General features: G+C 48.4%; 1 long non-coding RNA gene across 1 annotated transcript in view; it reads left to right on the top strand.

Moving 5' to 3' along the window:
* Positions 1-988: 988 nt before the first annotated feature.
* Positions 989-8176, top strand: part of LOC142494443 (uncharacterized) — a 30461-nt gene continuing 23273 nt past the window's right edge. The window contains exons 1-2 of the long non-coding RNA XR_012801442.1: positions 989-1127; positions 1295-1398. This is a non-coding gene — a long non-coding RNA (uncharacterized LOC142494443). The remainder of the gene's footprint in view (positions 1128-1294; positions 1399-8176) is intronic.

The following is an 8176-nucleotide window of genomic DNA, read 5'->3' on the forward strand; positions in this document are numbered from 1 at the left end:
GACCTCTATGGGGGGAAAATCTTTGACATATGGTAATGTAATGTTCAGGGATTTCTGATTAATATTTTATCCTGTTATTTTAATAAACTCTTTTGCATTTATTGTAACTGTATCTTATTGTAATGATCTTTTTTCTATAATCTGTAGCATATTTTTATATATATTAAACAATTCTTTAATAAGTAATGCTTTGGGGCTCTGCATGAATTGTTGCACGCTCTGGAGAGATGTACATTTTTGGACACATTTTGCTACAACAGATTTTTGTATGTTAAGTGCATAGTTTTTTCTATAATAAAACAGGGAGCTTAGACCCTGGCAAATATATTAAGTTACATATTTGGCATATTTCTCGGGTGGTGTCAGTGGAAAGACATGATTTAAATTGAGTAAGGGGTTAATATTAACTCATTGAAAGTACCTTGCGCAGATGAAGGGTGAGTTGGCTTGAGTAGCCGTGTGTATTAACCCTGGTTGCATAACTAGTCATGTGCTCACTTGTGTGCTATTCGTGACAAATGGTATATAGGAACGGATTGAGGGCAGATATTGTTCATTTGAGGGACCTTTGTGATGGTGAAAAGTGGGACAGCTTGTGACCTTGTCCAGTATGCAGGTCACATGCTCACAGGTATGCCGTACATGACACCTACTTTAAACATGTTTGTAACTGTAACTTGTAATGTTCTGGTCAAAAAAAAAAATTGTGCCAGTACAAAGAAGAAGAAGCAGGCACACGGTCTTACTCAAAAGGAGGTTTAATATGCCATAAAGTCCAATGTTTCGGCAGTCAAATACTGCCTTTCTCAAGGTGAAGGCTACCAAACACATGAAAACAGTCAAAATATATACCACCCCCCCTGATACTCACCCCTCCCCATTCTGCCACATAACCAGGATGTTGACGCCCACCTGATGACATCAGAGCTACCATATGGCGCCCCCTAGTGACGTCAGTCATCTAGGTCTAAATCCCTGGCAATACAGCATAGAGCTGCCTTGGAGGACTGCAGCCACAGCCACACCTCTCCCCAGACTGAACACTCCCCCATGATGACGTCAGCGTTCTTTGTACTGGAACATTTGGGACTACAGGAGCTCCCCAGGACCAGCGCACCGGCAGCTAAGTACCCCACCTCTATTACCATTGATATTGAGTGCGTGTCTCATCCTCTGTCTACAAAAAAAAATTGTGCCCATTATTTTTTTGAAAACAAGAGGTATTCTTTCCTAGTGCAATATTTTATAAATAAATATCTCGTATATTTACAAATGCACTTTTAATGCATTTTAGGGCACTCATCTCTACATCCCGAGCTGTAAACGATCCCAGTATCCAGATCTCCAAAGAATGTGCAGTGTTAGATTCGTATATCTCAGTGCACAGGAAACAATCAGGTAAATGACAAATGGATCACTACATCTAACACTATTAGACTACAGATAATGAAATACAAAATCTGAATAGATTCCCTCGTGTTTCTAAAAGAGAGGTATATGACAGGGCGTCGGGGCTTATCAGATAATAGCCCTTCCCTGTGCACATTCTGCGTAATGTTTAGTGTTATTGCCCTGTAATCTGCATGGTATACAGGTATCAACACAAATATAGCGGCTCTTGGACTTTGGTCTTTGCGTGCACATGTGACACAAACCACAGCGTCATGTTTTTTGTTTCCAAACTAATTTTTATTTATTTGTTAAATTGTGATAAGAGGGGTGGGGTACAGAAATAAGAAAACGGGCAGGGGTTAAACAAATGAAATAAATGAATAAAATAATATAATGTGGAGGGGGAAGGGGACAAGAGTACTTACATTCAAATATCTAATACTGTATGTATCAACAAATCGATAAAATCAGGGTCTCAGGGGACCTGCCTCTTTTACATTACTAAACTCGTATATATCCTGCATGGATAAAATATCTTCAGGGCAGCCTCTTACCCATGGGAATCAGATCCTTTCAAACTTAGCCATGGGGCTATTTAACATTGCAGTGAGTTTTTCAATCTCTAGAACATCTCACTTTTTCTAGGAAAATTTGAAGAGATGGCATGTCCGTCTGCTCCCGTTGAAGCACTATTGTGCATCTTGCTGCTGTTAGGAGATATGTAGGAAACTGGTGAAAAAAAGAACATTAATGGCGCTAAGATAGTGAGAGTGCCACAATAGTGCATTACCTTTGTTAATCAGTACTTGTCATTGCTGATGATGTATTGGAGGTGAATAACCTCATGTGAGACCAAAGGTGGGATCCCAAAAGTGTTTTAATAATACTATTCTGAAGCACGTTGGTATGAATGGCTCCCGATAGCATTAACACAGTTCCCTTTTAAATCACTCCAAGTCCTGTAATATTTCCTCCACTTTATTGGGAAAAGGTAGCAGGGTACAGATACTTGTAGATGGTGTGTAGTGGTGATTATTAGTTAGAAACCGGTAAAAAGAGATGGCCTCACCAAGGGGGATAAACAGAGAAAGGTTCTTTACTCACTGTCTCCAGGGTTGAAAAGGAAGTGAGGTGCGGTGTGGGCAAAGGAATAGTCTAGGGGCAGACCACGTCTGAACAAACAGGAGGGGGGCAGACTAGCCCATTCTGGTGAGGATCTCAGAAACTGCTGTAGCAGCTCACTGATTCCATGCTCGCAGGCAAGGAATGCAACATTGTTGCAAGCCACACAGGCACAGTATGTGTCTGCAGACTCCATGCAGCTGGGAATAATATCTGACAGGCAGAAGCTGCAAAGGAGAGAGGGGGGTGAGTCAGAAATGTGGCTCTTGTTCCATAACACTCCCCGTCTGGTATCTGTAGATACCACTATATGGCAAGCTATGTGGAACATATGTGCAATACATACAACATAACAACATACTGCAGAGGTCCATATTTCCATAGCAATGTGATACCGGCTGGTACCACTGGCATCAAAGTCCTTTGGCCATGCCTTCCAGCAAGGGAAGCCAGGTGGGTGCGTAGCTCTTGGTTAGCTTGATGCACCACAATGTCTCTTAAAAGTCCACGGCACTGGTAACCAGTTTTTCCCCATCACAGTCTGATTTGGACATTAGAAGGATAGTCTCTGTAATGGGTCTTATTGGGGCGGCCTCCTACTCTTATGAGGCCGTCGTTGTCGATGAAGGGATTCAACTTCCAAAGTGGACTGTTTTTGTGAACACTCTTCTTTCCGCGAATGCAATTGATCTCTTCCGCATACGTTTCTCTTTGAACATGACCGAGAACAGTTTCCTTAGCCTTTGTAATTTCCTCTACGGTGCGCAGCTCTTTGCAGATGTGCCAGTCGTGGCAGCCGGTAGTTTTACCATCTGGTGTCTGGCGGAAGGTGGAGGCTATATGCCCGAGATGGGCTACTGCTCGCAGAAGGGCCGTCCATCTTGAGAAGCGTTGGAATTGGTGTGATCCGAAAGCGTTTTTGTGCGATACATTGGTGAGTACCACAGATACTTGTGGGGGCCTTATCTCCGTATCCTTTTCGGGATCCACGAGTTCAAAATCGCCAACTGGGGTTGGTAGCGTTTCCGCAGGCTGCGCAAGAAACGTTGGTCCTGTGAGCCACGACGTATTCTGCAGTTGAGATGCGGGTACTGATCTGGTGGCATGATCTGCGGGATTTTGATCTGTGGGCACGTGGTGCCATTGTTCTGGTTGAGTTGATTTCCTGATTCTTTCTACACGGTTAGCTACGTATACGTAGAATCTCCTTTTCTTGTTGTATATGTATCCCAGTACCACCTTGCTATCTGTGTAGAGTTTGACGGCATCTGGTTTGCTGTCCATCTCATTCTCGATAAGCTCCGCCAGTTCTACTGCTAACACTGCACCACACAGCTCTAGTCTGGGTATAGTATGGTCGGGTTGTGGCGCCAGCTTAGCTTTGCCAAGGATGAACCTGATGTGGCAACTTCCATCCACGTCCGTGGTTTTTAGGTAGGCCACCGCTGCTATAGCTTTGGTGGAGGCATCTGAGAACACGCAAAGCTCTTTGCTGTGTGCGGCGGTGAGAGATATAGGTGAATAGGGGCGTGGGATTTGAAGTTGCTCGAGGGCCTTCAAGGAGTGTTTCCACGTTTTCCCACTCTTTCCGTTTTTCTGGAGGTAGTGGGGTGTCCCATTCCTGTTTTTCGAAGGACATTTCTCTGAGGAGAGACTTCCCTTGTATAGTGACAGGAGCCACGAATCCTAGCGGGTCGTAGAGACTGTTAACGGTGGACAGGACTCCGCGACGTGTGAAGGGTTTTTCTTCGATGGCTACCTGGAACGTAAAAGTGTCTGTTTTAAGATTCCAGCTTATCCCCAGGCTCCGCTGTATGGGAGGCGTGTCGGTCCCCAGATCCAAATTCTTGAGATCTGGTGCTTGATCATCTGCGTGGAACGCCTTCATCACTGTGGCACTGTTGGAAGCTATTTTGTGCAACCTTAGGTTGGCCTTTGCTAACATCTTTTGTGTCCTCTTGAGTAGATCTACGGCTTCTTCTTCGGTGGGAACTGATTTTAATCCGTCGTCCACATAGAAGTCTCTTTCGACGAAGCTCCTGGCGTCTTTCCCGAACTCTGCTTCTCCGTCTTGGGCCGTTCTTCTGAGGCCGTAGGCTGCCACTGCAGGTGATGGGCTGTTCCCGAAGACATGTACTTTCATGCGGTATTCCGTGATTTCTTTTTCTATGTCGTCATCTTGGTACCACAGGAATCTTAGGTAGTTACGGTTGTCTTCTCGCACAAGGAAGCAGTGGAACATCTGTTGAATGTCTGCGGTTACGGCGATAGGTTCCTTGCGGAAGCAGATCAGCACTCCCAGAAGACTGTTTGTCAGATCCGGCCCGGTGAGGAGAACATCGTTTAGGGAGACTCCCTGATGCTGAGCGCTGGAGTCGAATACCACTCGGATTTGGCCAGGTTTCTGGGGGTGGTAGACGCCAAACGACGGGAGGTACCAGCATTCTTCGCCTTCTTTCAGTGGGGGCGCCGACTCTGCATGGCCACTGTGGAAGATTTTTTGCATGAAGGCCACAAAGTGTTCCTTGGTCTCCGGTTTCCTTTGTAGGTTACGGCGGAGCGAAGCGAGCCTAGACATAGCATGGTCTCTGTTGTTTGGGAGGCGTCTTCTTGGCGAGTGGAAAGGTAGTGGGGCCACCCAACTGCCCAATTCGTCCTTGAAGAGCTCCTTATCCATTAACCTCAAGAATTCTTTGTCTTCCATTGATGGCGCCTGTTTGTCGTCGTCCTTTGTGGTCTGGAACACTGTACTCCCTAGGTTGTTGGGGTATTTTCTTGCCACAGGCGCGTCGCCATAGTTCCTTTTGGTCTCGAGCTTCTCGTGGACCTGAAAGTGGTTCGGACAAGGTTTGAAGTGGGACATACGACCGTTCTCCAACAAGTTCGTCCGTAGGGCGCCTACGTTGTCGGGTCCTCGTATCCTGTCTATGCATACTTCTCCCACTACCACCCATCCTAGATCGAGCCTTTGAGCGCTTGGGCCGTTGTGGTCCCCATTTCGCTGTTCACAGATCTTGTGTGCTCTCATGATGTCTCTGCCAAGTAGCAGCAGGATCTGGGCATCTTCGTCTAGTGGTGGGATATGATCGGCAATGGTTTTTAGATGGAGATGGTGTCGCGCCACGTCTGGCGTGGGGATCTCAGTCCTATCTTCTGCCATGTGATTGCACTCGATGAGTGTGGGAAGGGGCATGCTCACTTTGCCGTCTATTGAGCATATGGTGTAGCCATTCACTCTTCTCCCTGTAGTCTCCATTCGCCCTGCGCACGTTCTGAGAGTGTAAGGAGAAGTACTGTCTTGTATGTTGAACATATCGAAGAATTCTGACCTGACCAGCGATCGGTTGCTCTGGTCGTCGATGATTGCATACATCCGTTTGGCTCTTTGGGGTTGTCCCTCTGGGTGCACTGCTACCAGACATATTTTAGAGCAAGATCTACCGTCGTTTCCTTCTCCGCATACTTCTGTGCATTTGGATGCTACTGACGTCGGGGGGGGGTGTGTCTCCCACTTCTTCCTCCCCGCCCTGCTTTGTCGGATGGTTAGGGGCTTTGCTTGCTTTGGGCTTCATAGCTTCCGGGTGTAGAGCGGCTATGTGCCTGTCGCTATCGCACTCTGTGCATTTCATAGCTTCTTTGCAGTCCTTGAATAAATGAGTTGTGGAAGCACAACATTTGAAACAGGCTCCCCATTCCCTGAGTAGGTTCTTTCGCTCCTCTATGGGTTTCATCCTGAATCCGAAGCACTTGTTAAGTGGATGCGGCTTTTTGTGGATAGGGCATTCTTTGTTAAGGTCCCTTGGTTTTTTGTCCCTGTCGGCCGTCTGGCTGGGACTCGCGTGGGTCGTAGGGGGCACGTCCGTCCTGTGGACCGAGATGGGTGTTCTGGAATCCTTGTACCTTGCTGTTGACCTTTCGTTCCTCGGGTGGCTGGCGCTGGATGTGGTTTGCGCCCCTAAGATGAAGCTGGGATCGTTCCTTGTCTTTGCTGCTTCGCGAATGAAGCTCAAGAAAACTGAGAATGGGGGGTAGACAACCTGCTTCTCCCTTTTGTATTTGGAACCTTGTGAAAGCCACCTTTCTTGGAGGTTGAAGGGTAGCTTCTCCAGGATGGGTCTCACTCCACGAGCTGAATCTAGGGTGTTGAGACCCATTAAGGAATGGTCTTTCCTTGCGAACTCCAGTTCTTGCAGCAGGTCTCCAAGATCTCGTAACTTCGAGTAGTCTTTAGTTGTGATCTTGGGGAAGCTCTCGATTCTTTTGAAGAGTGAATCTTCGACTGCTTCGGTGCTGCCATAGGACTCTTCTAGCCTTTCCCACACTAGGTCAAGACCTACTTGGGGTTGATGCGCGTTTGCCGTCCGAAGTCTCTGCGCTTGCTCCCTGGATACGTTCCCCAGGAACTTGACTAACAGGTTGAGCTCTTCCCTTGCTGAGAAGTCCAAGCTGTCGATTGCGTCTTTGAACGTGAACTTCCACGTCCGGTAGTTCTCAGGGCGGTCGTCGAAGCTGATGAGTCCTGCGTGCACCAAGTCGCGCCGGATCATGTACTTGGCTATGTCTGTCAGACCTGAGACATCGGCGCGTTTGTCCCGTTCCGAGGTGGTTGCTGGGACGGTCTGTGCGGTCGCCTCTTTCTTGGCGTGGACGCGTGATGGCTGCTGGCCAGTGTGAGGGGCTGTTTTCTCCCGCGTGGGTGTACCTGGATTGCGAGCCTGTTGTGGTGCATCCGTGTGCGCGCTGGCGTGTGGATCACTCTTGTGGCTGTGGCTGTCCCAGGCAGCATGTGCCATTGCAGGAACGGCATCTTCTCCTCGTGGGCCTAGCAGGTCTTCGGTATCTGTGGAGTCGCTCCATCCGTGTTGAGATGGTGCGCTGGTGTTTACACTGAAGAGGCTCCTTACGTAGTCTTCAGTGCGTCGGGCTGGATCCTCTGAGGCAAACCGTCCGTACGGTTGCTCCCCGCCATCCTGTTGCGCGGCTGCTTCTAGGACTTCGGCTTGGGCTATAGCGGCAGAGCTTCTCTTTTTTGATTTAGGGCCTCTAGGCTAACGTCCACCTCTGTCTTTTTCCGTGCAGCGGTGGCAGTGGCTGCAGCGGCGGTGGCAGCGGCTGTCTGCTCCTCCTCTTCTATGCGGGCCCTTTCTAGTTTCATGGCTGCCTCTTTCTGAGTGTATGCGGCCCTGGCACATGCGGCCTCTGCGGTGGCTCGCGCCTTGGTGGCGTTTGTGCTTGCGCTAGACACGTGAGATTGTGCTGATCTCGCTGACCTTGATGAGTGCCTGGATGTGCTCGAGCGCTGCGATGCGGTCTCCAGGAGGAGCTCTTTTCTCTCGCTTTGGGCGTCTGCGATGGCGGTTCGCACGCGGCTATCACGTGTCGAGTCAGTATTGTGCTGTAAGTCCCTTTCATGCAGGCTTTCACCGGTATTAGCCCTGGCCAGGTAAGTGACGTATGCCTCTGACAGCTCTTGGTAGCATAAGTGGTCTATCTTTAATTGAGTTATTGCCTGCTCAAGCTGTTGTACGGAATTGCCAGCGGCGGCGACATTGCGTATCCCAAGTGTGGTAGTGTTCCAGGCCAACTCTAATTTAGCGCGGTGCGCTTCAATGTCAGTCTCGTATTTTTCGCGGGCCTTTTGTGTCAGTGTGACGGTCCGTTT

The sequence above is a fragment of the Ascaphus truei genome, chromosome 5 (assembly GCF_040206685.1).
Source record: "Ascaphus truei isolate aAscTru1 chromosome 5, aAscTru1.hap1, whole genome shotgun sequence".
In the NCBI taxonomy this organism is placed as follows: Eukaryota; Metazoa; Chordata; class Amphibia; order Anura; family Ascaphidae; genus Ascaphus; species Ascaphus truei.